The 11875-nt window shown below is 42.1% G+C and overlaps 1 long non-coding RNA gene across 1 annotated transcript in view; it reads right to left on the reverse strand.

Annotated features, from left to right (window-relative positions):
- Window positions 1-2525: 2525 nt before the first annotated feature.
- LOC111730042 overlaps window positions 2526-11875 on the reverse strand; it is a 39757-nt gene continuing 30407 nt past the window's right edge. The window contains exon 3 of the long non-coding RNA XR_002776535.1: window positions 2526-2789. This is a non-coding gene — a long non-coding RNA (uncharacterized LOC111730042). The remainder of the gene's footprint in view (window positions 2790-11875) is intronic.

The following is an 11875-nucleotide window of genomic DNA, read 5'->3' on the forward strand; positions in this document are numbered from 1 at the left end:
TTAGCTCCCCCATCCATCCCCAGATAGTGGGCAGACAGGCTAGGTTCACTGAGGGTCAGCGCTGGGGAATTTCTCTTCTGATGTGCACAATGATAGCACAGATCCTTGAAAACTTTACTGTTCAAAGTGAGGTTTTCAAGCCAGCAGCATTGGCAGTGGCACCAACTCAGGAGCTCAACAGAAATGCAGAACCTCAGGCCCCACCCCAGACCCACTGAATCAGAATTTGCATTTAAATAAGATCCTCAGGTGACTTGTATGCACGCATTAAAGTCTGAGGTTCCCACTATGCTCCAAATAGAACTCTCATACTCTGCACATATAGGGACAACTGCCTTGGAAAGTTTGGGAGTGGGGGATTACAGACCTCTGCTCTGTGATGGTTATTCTAGGTCTCCCTGGAGACAGCATTCAGACCTTTTCTCCATCATATATTTCTTTCAGTATTAACAGGACATTGGTCATTTTCACACTGTCCCAAAACAGACATAATTGTGTGTGGCGATTTACATCGGTGATTTCACTTACTTTTAAACTTCTCTAGTGAGGTCTCAGATGGTTAAACCACAGTCCAAATTAGGGCTGCAGACTTGTTTGGTTTTACCTGCACAATGTTTTTACATTTTTGTTAATTAATTGAATTTTTAAATGAGGATTTTTCCACACTTTTTAAAAATCTGATTTCTAACTTCTACTAAAAATAAATCAGAACACAGAGCATAGCAGCTGAAGCTGAGGGGTGGCTGTCCCTCTAGATGGGGCCTCTGTTTACCCCCATCCCCATCCAGCCCTTGTGGACAATGGAGTTAGCAAACCCAGGTATCACATTTCTGGCGCTTACTCAGCTTTCTTTAACTGCAGAAGTTGGAAAACCTTTCCCACATATTCCACCCCTCTGCGTTAGTGCCCTGTGGCTGCTATAACAAATTACCGACCACAGCCAGTTGGCTTAAGACAACAGAAATTTATTCTCTCACAGGTCTGGAGGCAAACGTACAAAATCAAGGTGTCAGCAGGCCTGGGCTCCCTCTGAAGACTCTAGGGGAGGGTCCTCCCTCTCCTCTTCCATCTTCTGGTGGCTCCAGGTAATGCTTGGCGTTTCCTGGCTTGTAGCTGCATCACTCCAATCTCTGCCTCTATCCTGCTTGCTGTGTCTTCTCAGCATCTCTGTATTTAAATCTTCCTCTTCTTTGTTTTATGAAGACACCAGTCATTGGATTAGCCCTCCCCACTCTCAGTCCATTATGACCTCATCTTAGCTTGATTGCATCTGCAAAGACTCCATTTCCAAATAAGGTCATATTCACAGGAACCAGGGGTATTAGGACTTAAACATATATCTTTGAGGGGACACAATGTAACCCATTACACAACTATGCTTACCTCCAGCCTCATTACCTACCCTTCCCCCTGCTCTTCCCAGCTACTCACACTCGGAAGCTCCACTCCGGCCCCAGACGCTTTCATAGGGATGCCTTTTAGCATTCTTCCTCCTGGACCCCATCTCCTTCCTACACAACCTTCAGTCTCACTCCAGGCCCTGGGAAGCCTTCCCCGCCCCCAGGCCTAGTCCCCCACTAAAAGGCCGGCCCTTGTCTCTTCCCAAGTTATATACTATACCTTGAAATTGCCTTTTAAATTATCTCTCCTATCACTGTATGTAAACTCCAAGAGGAAAACAACTGTGTCCATTTGTCTACCATTTTAACACTAGCACCTGTACTGTGTGGATATGCAGTAAGCACTCAAATAGTTGTTAAATGAATGAATAAACAAATGAGCAATAGAATGAATGGAAGAGGGCAAGTAGAGAAGAAGCGGAAGAAATAACAGCATATATCACACCCCAGATTTACAAGGATATATGCTGTGGCAAGAGATATTTTAAACAAAATGCCTTAGACATCTTTAGATTGTCAAGAACTGGTCAGCGCATTTTATTTTCTCTCTTAATCAATACTGCCCAATCTCAGTGCTGGCTCCTGTCTCATTAACATTTATCAACAACACTCGATGATATGTGGTCTTTTGCAATTGTTTACTGACTCTGAATTTTAGTTCATCTCACAGGCAGCCCATTTAGCATTGAGTAAGGACAGAGGCTGCTTTTAATCTGTATCCCATTGAGCAATACCGGCTTTATCAAGGTCATCCCAAACCCAGGCTGGCTGGGGCTCTCCCACCTTTATGGAATTATGTTGATTCTAAGAATCCTCCATAACCCAAGCTGACACTCCATGTTACTCTATCATGCCACCTTTTTTATTGACAGAGGAGGGTCCTTCTTCAGCCTATCTGGCAGTGACATACAAGCGATTTCCGTCCGTTCTATAGGGCAGATGTTGAGAGTACTCAGTGCAACTTCAAAGTGCAGAATGGAGCTGTATCTGCAGAGGGAGGGAGCCAGGCTCTCGGGCTGGCTCGAGACTTCCCTCAGTATTTCTTCCACTGCAGTCCCATTAAGGGAACTGCGGGCATCTGTCAAAGGCCCTCTGAAAGGGGTCTCAGAATGACCCTCTCAGCTCGCTCCCTGGGAATGATCTTGTTATGCACAGGGCTTTGCTGAGGGAAACCTAGAGTCCTCAGGGTTAGTGCTCTTTGTTTCTAGCCGACCTTGACTTCTATCTTGCTTGTTATCAAGTGTACCCCACGGCCCTGTGAGTAAGAAGAGACTGTTTTCCTGCACAAGTGGTTGGTAATTTGGTTCTCGGCACATCACACCAGCTTCTTGGGACCTCCTTCTGCAGAACTGAGACAGCATTCATTTTGCTTCAAAGCGCCTCTGACATCTGGCAGATTCCAAAAAAAAAAAATCACCACTTAAAATTCGTCTTCTCCCTGGGTTTCATTTCATTTAAGGTTTGTTTTCCTGTGCCTGCGGTTTTGAAGCTATTGGAAAGAACTGTCTGAATATTTCTCTGTTCCTGTGATCCCACCTATTACACACTTGCATCTCTGATCATAGCACCTGGTGATTCTAGCTCACACCTGGTGGATCTTAGAATGGGAAGGGAAGGGCTGGGGGACTGCAGGCACTGCCTCAAGAGAAAGAGCAAAAGAATCTAAATGACCTGGTCTTACCTTGATCTTGGCTGGTTGGGAAGGTATAGCCCCAACAAAGCACAAAATGAACAAGGTTTTTTTACACTTACCTCTCAGCCTAGCCCAACATCGGGCTCTCTCAACCTCTAGACTGCCACTCATCTGTGATACCCGCTCCCCACTAACTCTTCTTGGAGGAAAAAAAATTGTCTTAGAATTCTAAGATGGCCTCCAAGATCCCTACTCCCTGGTATCTATGGCTGTATAATCCCCTCTCCTTGAGTGTGGGAAGAATTTGTGATTGGGTTACATGGCAAAGGGGAAGGAATTTTCAGCTGTGATTAAGGTCTCTAATCAGTTGACTTGGAGATCATCAAAAGGGAGATCACCCTAGGTGGGCCTAACCTAATCAGGTGAGCCCTTGAAAGAAGGTAAAAGTTTCAGAGAGATTCACCCTTTGGCCTCCAAGGAGAAGCAGACCACCATACTGTGAGCTGCCTGTGGAGAAGGGCACCCTCTAGTTGCTGAGGGCCTCAGCCCAACAACCACAAGAAACTGAATTCAACCAACGAACTAAAGAAGCTTGGATAAGGACCCTGAGCCTCAGATAAGACCTCCACAACCAACACCTTGATTTCAGCCTTCGGAGACCCAGTTAAGCCCTGCCCAGATTCTTGACCCATGAAAACAATGAGATAATAAATGGGTAGATGTTTTAAGCTACTAAGTTTGTGGTAATTTGTTACACAGCAACAGACAATTAATATAGAAGTAAACTAACACTTCTGACCATCAATCGAAGTTATTGCTATTCTCTCTTAATCATCTTTACTTTAACCCTGAAAAAAATGGATGCTATTAACTCCATTAGTTACAGATGAGGCTGAGGCCCAGGGAAGTTGTGGAATTTATCAAAGGCTGCCTGGCTATCTGGTGCTCAAGCTAGAACTTAGCCCCAAGTCCATACGACTAAAGTAAACAATCTTTAAAACATCCACTAAAATTTGGCCCTCTTCCTGAGCCTTGCTCTTCAGAAAACTGTTTCTTCAATGATAGATCCCAATCAACTGTTAGTTATTGAACTACTATACTATGTACTGTACACTTGACACTAATAAAATATTTTTAAAAAGTTATTGAACTACTAATTTTGACAAAATTTAGTAAGTACCTACTAAAATTAATAATAAGTAGTATTTTTTTTGTTTTTTTCTTTTTTATTAAGTTTATTCGGGTAACATTGGTTAATACAATTATATAATTTTCAGGTGTACGTTTTAATTTGACATCTGTATATTCTATTATGTGATTACCACCTAAAGTCCAGTTTCCTTCAGCTACCATATATTTGATCCCCTTTACCCACTTTGAACCCATATGTTTTAAGCACCAGGCTATCCTCATTGTGATAAATAATAATAATAAATATAATCATATATATTAACGGTCATATATATTATGTACGATCATATGTTGTATATAATAGTATTATTATTATCATTATTAATGAAGAAACTGAAGCATGAGAAAGTAAAGAAACTTGCCAAATATCACATAATTAAAGCAGCAGAAACAGGACTTGATCTCGAGCAAAACACTAGAGCCCTGCTTTTAACCATCACACTATACTGTCCTCTAATAAAAGTCTTAAGCCTGACATTCTGAAACAAAAGGGTGCCCAATAATAGCTTGGAAATCCATATATCTTCTGCCTATTCATGGATCACGGTTCACTTCAGGGAAATCACAAATAAATAACTACATTAAGTGAGGTATTCTGTGTAACTGGTAGGAGTAGTCAATGAGGCTGTCCGCAAATATTTTTTGGTTCACCTGCCAATTTTTTTGGAAGTTGGGCATGATCATATGATCCATTTTATCCAATAAAACATGAGTAGAAGTAACTTGTGTCATTTCCGGGTGGAAGAGTTTAAAGACTGTGATTCACCACATCCCCTTCCCCCTGCAATGTTGATCAAGGAGATATACACAGCTGGAGCTTTCAACAGCCTGGATCTCTGAGTGTCTGGAATAGACAGACCATCCCCACAATGCCCAGACATACATTGGACATGTAATGTGACCAAGAATAAACTTGGCTGAGTTGAGCCACTGAGATTTGGGGATTGTTGTCACAACAGCATAACTCAAAACATCCTGACAAACATATTGCCTTAACTAGGGTTTCTTGCCAAAAGCAAAGGCATTTTAAAAGTTAATGACATAAATACAGAGCAAATACCAATGTAATCTGCTACTGTGTCAGGCTAACAAACTCAAACAAAGCCAACAGCCATAAGTTAAAAGAAACAAATCATTATGTTGAAAACGGAACTGTCAAAACAAGCACAACTGACTAATTTAGTGATTGGTGATGAACATCAGGCAAGACACAGATGCTGTCGTTATCATCATTTACTGTATGTCTAATTGCACATAATGTCTGACTAAGAAAAACATAAAATGTTTAAGCTCATTGTCTGTAGTTCAGAGAAGTAACTCTCCATTTACTTATCCCTTTAGTCCGGATTTATTTATTAAGCAACTATTATGTCAGGCACTGTGCTGGGTGCTGGTGATATAAGGATGAACAAGGTAGGCATGGCCCAGCCCACAAAGAACTTATGGGTTATTGGGGAAGAAATTTTTAAAATGATAAAAAAATATAGAATTAAAAAAAGAAATTCTATGAAAGGAGTAGCAAGAGGCTAAGATGGAGAATAAAAGGGAGTCCACCTTATAAAGGGGGTCAGGAAAGACTTCTCTGTGGAGACAACATTTAAGCTAAGACTGAAAAGGTGATAAGAGGCTATTTTTTGGAAAAGCCAGGGAACGACAGGTCCCAAGATGGAAAAAGGCCTTTTGAGTTCAAAGAACCAAAAGGAGGTCAGTGTGACTGAAGGAGATGGAAAGATGGGGAGGACCTGGCAGGAGAGCCACAGTCTCAATTTTACTTTCCATGCAATGGGAAGCCAAAGCAGGGACCATAAGATCACTTTAGCTGCCAGGTAGGAAATGGACTGCTAAGGGTCAAGAGCAAGAGCAGAGGACCAGTCAGGAGGCGGCTACCATACCCAGCTGAATTATGGAGGTATCCTGGGCTAAGATAGTGACAGTAAAGGTGAGGAGAATAGACAACTTGAGATAAAATTGAGAATCACAGGACTTGCTGATGGGGGAAAAGAGAAAAAGAAGGCATTGCCTGGCTTACTGCCCTGAACAGATGAGTAGACAGTGGTTCCACTTAAGGACTGGAAGAGACACAGATGGGGCAGAGGGAGGAAGGAGGACGAAAAGCAAGAGTTTGGCTTTAGTGGCTTTGGACATGTTAAGAGTGAGATATCAACATTGTTGACACGTGGGAAAAAAAAGAAAAAGAAAAATGTTGGACGTGTAAGTGGCATTCAAAGGAAAAGTCTAAGCTGGAAATGGACATTCAAGAGTCAACAGCCACAGAACGGCAGATAAAGCTATGGAAATGAATGGGCTCATCTAGTGAGCAAATCTAGAGAGAACAGAGTGTCAGGACTAGGCTGTGAGAACAAGCAACATTTCAAAGGTGATTTTGTCAGACAAACAAAGACCTGATCGCATGCCATCCCTCCCATTCCCCAGTCCCTGGATTTTACCAAGAGGGTGCTCAGTTTCTGATGACTTCCAATAAACTCCCTCATGTCACTCCTTTTCCTGAGACCTTTTCCAAAATCTTCCTTCCATACTTAGTGAAATAGGATTCTCAACATACTTACCTTTTCTTCCTCCATCCAGTTTAAACAAAAACTTGTGACTATGAGAGGAATAAAGAAGCCTTTAGTATTTGTTCTACCCTGCTAATTCCATCAATGATTTCTCATTATTCATGCCTGGCAGTCTAATTTTCTTCTTTCGCCTCACCAGCACAGTCATAGCCTTAATTACTGACCTCTTCACTCCCCTAACACTGCCTTTTTCCCTCATCTGAGTTCTTAGGAAGTTTTGCTCACAGGGTTATCTATCCCACCTGGGGATAGAAGTTTTCTGTGGACAAGTCTCCCCTTCTAATCTCTATCAGAAAAGTCAGAGAGCTCTGTGCATTGGCTATTAAACTCAAGCCTGACAGATCGTACTTCCATTTTTTGTCCTTCCAGCCTATGGATTAACAGGTTTACAACCTTCACAGAGAAGTCTCACCAAATTTTCATGAGGTTGGAGTTTCCAAGGGTGATAGTCACTCCTCCTCTCTTTGTCCTGCTCAAAATGTGGCATGAGAGAGTATCATGTCATTACATTTGCAGAGTGATGCATCTTGTTCTAAGGGCCACATTTTAAGAGATGGACAAATTAATAGGCATTCAGAAAATGGTTACCACAACAGAGAAGAAAATCAAAGCCACATTGAATGCACAATGGTCAAAAGAGTTAGAGATGTTCAAGCTGAAAGAATTTTCTAGAGCAGCAGGGGTCAGGAAACCATGGCCCATAGGCCAAATCCAATCTGCCTCAAGTTTTTGTAAATAAGGTTTCATTGTAAATCAGTGACATTCATTTATTGACCTATTGTGTGTGGCTGCTTTTCATGCAACAATGGCAGAGTTGAGTAGTTGTGACAGAAACCATATGGCCTGCAAGAACTAAAATATGTACTATCCAGTTCATTATAGAAAAAGGTTGCCAACCCAGCTCTAGAAAAGGAAGGGAAGGAGAGAGAAAGAGGAGAAGAGAGGGAAATATGGCTATATGCAAACATCTATTGTAAGAAAAAGGGATTCAACTTGTTCAATGTGGCCCAAAATAGCAAAGGAGGAAGAATAAATTGAACTTACAAAAGATGGAGGTTTTGCCATGTGGTGTGTGACATAATCTCTTTTTCTACATTCTCCTGAAATCTTCAGTAAAATTATTTTACTGAATATTTTGTCAATGCTTCTGGGGTTGTCTTTGCAGAGATTTATAGGAGGAGTTGTGATGTGGTGATGTTTGTCTTACTGAAATATCATATTAGCCCAAAGAGACCTTCATCCCTTCCAGTTGAACCAACTCTTTTGGATATGTCACAGACACTGGGAGGCCACTCTCCACCTGCCAACCCTGAGGCTGTATGAGTCTTTGAAAACATGATCTGGCTTAACACTATTACTTAGTCCAACACTCAACATGAACCTTGCTGAAGTGAAGCCATAGGAATACATTCCTTAAACTTTTCTTTCATTTCAGATCCTTCTCAGAAGTTCCTAAGGCTCGACCACATGTAGAATATTTCTGAGCTTTGGGATTTCCCTGAGATTTCAAATCTGCGAAAATTTCATACACATCTGCGAAAATTTCATACACATCATCCAAATTTTTGGCACAACACCAAGAGTGAACTGCAATACAAACTATGGACTTTGGGTGACTGTGATGTGTCAGTATAGGTTCATCAGTTGTAACTAATGTACCACTCTAGTGAGGGATGCTGATAATGAGGGAGGCTGTGCACGTTGCAGGGCTGGAAATATGTAAGAAGTCTCTGTATCTTCCTCTTGATTTTGCTATGGACCCAAAATTGCTCTTAAAAAATTAAGTCTTTAAACATTTCTTTCATAGATGTTTCAAACAAGAAGGACTTTGAAGATCTAAGTCAACTCTAGGTTGAATTGCAGGAACTCATGGATCTTCAGCAGATGGGATACATGCACCCCACATGCTCACATCCTCATGGGCTATTTGAATTTTATTGCACCCAAAACTTAGTAGCTTTAAACCACAACAATTCATTATTTCTCATGATTCTGTGAGCTGGCTGGGCATTCCCTCTGTTGGTCTCATCTGGGCATACTTGTGTGGCTACACAGAGCTGGGGGCACAGCTGAGCTGGAAGGTCAATGATGCTTCATGCATATGCCTGGCAGTTGGTGCTGGCTATCAGCCGGGGAAACTGGTTTTCCTCCACGTGGCCTCTCATCCTCCAGAGCCCCTCTGTCTACATGGCCCCTTGGGCAGGACAGCCAGGACTTACTTGGTGCTGGCTTGCAAGAGAGCAAAAATAAGGGAAGCTCCAAGGGCTCGCAAGGCCTAGGACCAAAAGTTGGACACGTTCACTTTGGCTGCATTCACTGGTCAAACCAAGTCGTAGGCCAGATTTGAGGGGAGGGAAATAAAATCCACCTCTTAATGGAAGGATTCATAATCACATTGCAAAGGGATGTGTCACTCATCTTGGAAACTACCTAAAACACACACACACACACACACACACACACACACACACACACACACACACACACATCTGTATATACAACCCTTCCTCAAGGTGCATAGACTGTCAGCCAGAACCTAAGCTCAACAGTACCTGATAGAAGAGAGAAATTAGTATCCTATATGCCGGTTCTCTTCTCGCTTAACTTCAATCTCATCATAAGTCAACACTACCAGAATTTGTATCTCTTGTGAAGCATTGTAATTGATCTTTGGCTCAATCAAGAAGTATTTGAATTCATAGAGACAGCCTATACATAGAAATACTTAGCTATTGGTAGTTTTTTCCTTTCTGCTAAATCATGCTAAGAGAACCACAATGGAACTTCATATTCAAAAAAATTTTTAAGCCCCAATAACTAACAGGTTTAACAGGATGCACCTCCTAATCTTTTCCTTTCATCACAGACAACTATTATTTTTTCAGCCTACCACTTCTCCCTTCTACTGAGACTTGTACCTCTTCCTGCTCCAGTCACGTGTCTCTAGTGGAGGCTACCATGTTCTACATGACTCTGCCCTCCCAGTCACAGTTGATTAATCTAAAAATGGGCATCTGACTCAAATAGGCCAATCAGAGCTCTTTCTTTGGATTTGTTTGTCCTAACTGGAACATTTTCTGTGATGACAGGAACTATGGAGTGAGAAAAACAGGAGCTTTTGTGACCACATTCCTCACCTTATGGAGAAAACTAGTCCTGAGTGAGGGAAAACTAAGCTGATAGGTAGAAAAAGGCAGATACAGAAATGAAGAGAGAGAGATCTGGTGATATGTAAATCCCTGGGCCCTGGAGCCCAGCTGCATCCCTGCCTCCCTGTGGAATGACTTCAGATGCCCTGCCCATAGCCTGCTGGTGCTCATCATTCTAGCTGCATGCACCCAAGACTGAAGCACTTTGTGTTGGCCTCCTTCCCTTTCTTGAGTCATTTCATTCTTCTATGAGTGCTCCCTGGGAACATTTTCCAAATAAACCACTTGTACTCCAATCCTTGTTTCAGGGTCTGCTTCAGAGAAAAACCAGACTAGAACATGGTCCCTTTTCTTACCTACACTAGTAAGATGTGGATTTTTGTCACTACAACCAAGAGTTCTGACCATCACCTTCAGCTAAGATGATTCCTAAAATGTTTGTGGAATTTCCTCACCTCCACTCCAGTGACTATGTCATAAATATGTATATTTCTTAATAGAGTTTAATGGTATTCTTTGACCCATCTTAAATTTCACAAATTCACTGCATTTCCATAACAGTTCCCCATGACTGATATATCAGCCACACACAAGAAGGTAAGAGTCAGAGATGGCGCCACTGGTCTTGCAAGGAAGGGTCTAATTCAGGATGGTACTAATGGGAGATGCTTTTGGAACTGTGGGCCCCTCAAGCCTGCATGTCCCACAGGTGAGTACTAGCACAGCTTGAAAACATAGTGGCAGGAAGAGATTTACTCTCCTTCATATTTCATCCTCCACATCATCCAAAGGGCTTGATAAATATTTGCTAAACAAGTGATGGATTATGCCTTCCAAACCAGAACTCACCAAAGAGAAACCAAGACACACCACAGTGCTGTGGCCATAAGTATCACAGTGACTATAATGAGAATTCTCTCTAGCCAGCCACCTCCACTAAGCTCTGTTGATTACACCCAACGTTGCACTTTGGGGAACTTTCAATGGACTTGGCAGATTACTGCATGACTGCTGGCTATTTTTTCTGTGTTTCCAGAATACAGAGATGTGTGTAGATTGCCCTAAAAAGGCCTAATTGCTAGGTATATAATTCCCAAAGAGCCAAACCACTTAGTACAAGTATTCATATTCCCTAGGAGAATCTACCATACTCCAGGTTCTCTCCAGACCAAAGAATGCTTGGCCTTGGAGAATCTCAATCCTGGTATCAACAGCAACTATCCCCTGGGCCTGGCTGTCTCAGAGTAGCAAATGTTGTTCGTTGCCACCAAGGGTATCCAGGGATTTAAACTAAAGATAATGACGCTTATTATTGGCCCTCAATCATCTGTCCCTCCCACGTACTGGATGGAGCACCAAGTCCAATTTGTCCAAGCACAAAATAGCATCACTGGCCTCAGCAGATCAGATAACGAAAACTATCAGTGGCAACTTATCACTGTACTAAAAGTAACTAACATCTGTTGGGCACTTACCATTACTAGCGACCAATGTAAGTGCTTAACATTGTGAATTAGCCAGGTTATGCCACAGTAACAAATTAACCCCCAAATCTCAGTGGCTGGCAACAGAGGTTGACTTCTCAAACTCTTTATCCACCATGGTTGGCTGGGGAGTATGCTCTATATGGGTCACTCAGAGACCTAGAATGATAGAAATTGTCCATCTTAACACAAGGCTTCCATAGTTACTGCAGAGAGGATGAGAGAATAGGATGATTATGTACCACCCCTTGAAAGCTTTGGGCTGGAAGCAATGCATGTGGCTCCTACTCACAACACATTGGCCACAAATTACAAAGGAGCTAGGAAATGGGGGGAAGCACATAGATATCCCATGAGCAGTAAGCATTCCTACTGATGTACATTATCTCATTGGAGCCTCATAACCACAGGAAATATACTGTCATTCCTTCTTACAGAGAAG

This window comes from Pteropus vampyrus, unplaced genomic scaffold (genome assembly GCF_000151845.1).
Source record: "Pteropus vampyrus isolate Shadow unplaced genomic scaffold, Pvam_2.0 Scaffold300, whole genome shotgun sequence".
Classification (NCBI taxonomy): Eukaryota; Metazoa; Chordata; class Mammalia; order Chiroptera; family Pteropodidae; genus Pteropus; species Pteropus vampyrus.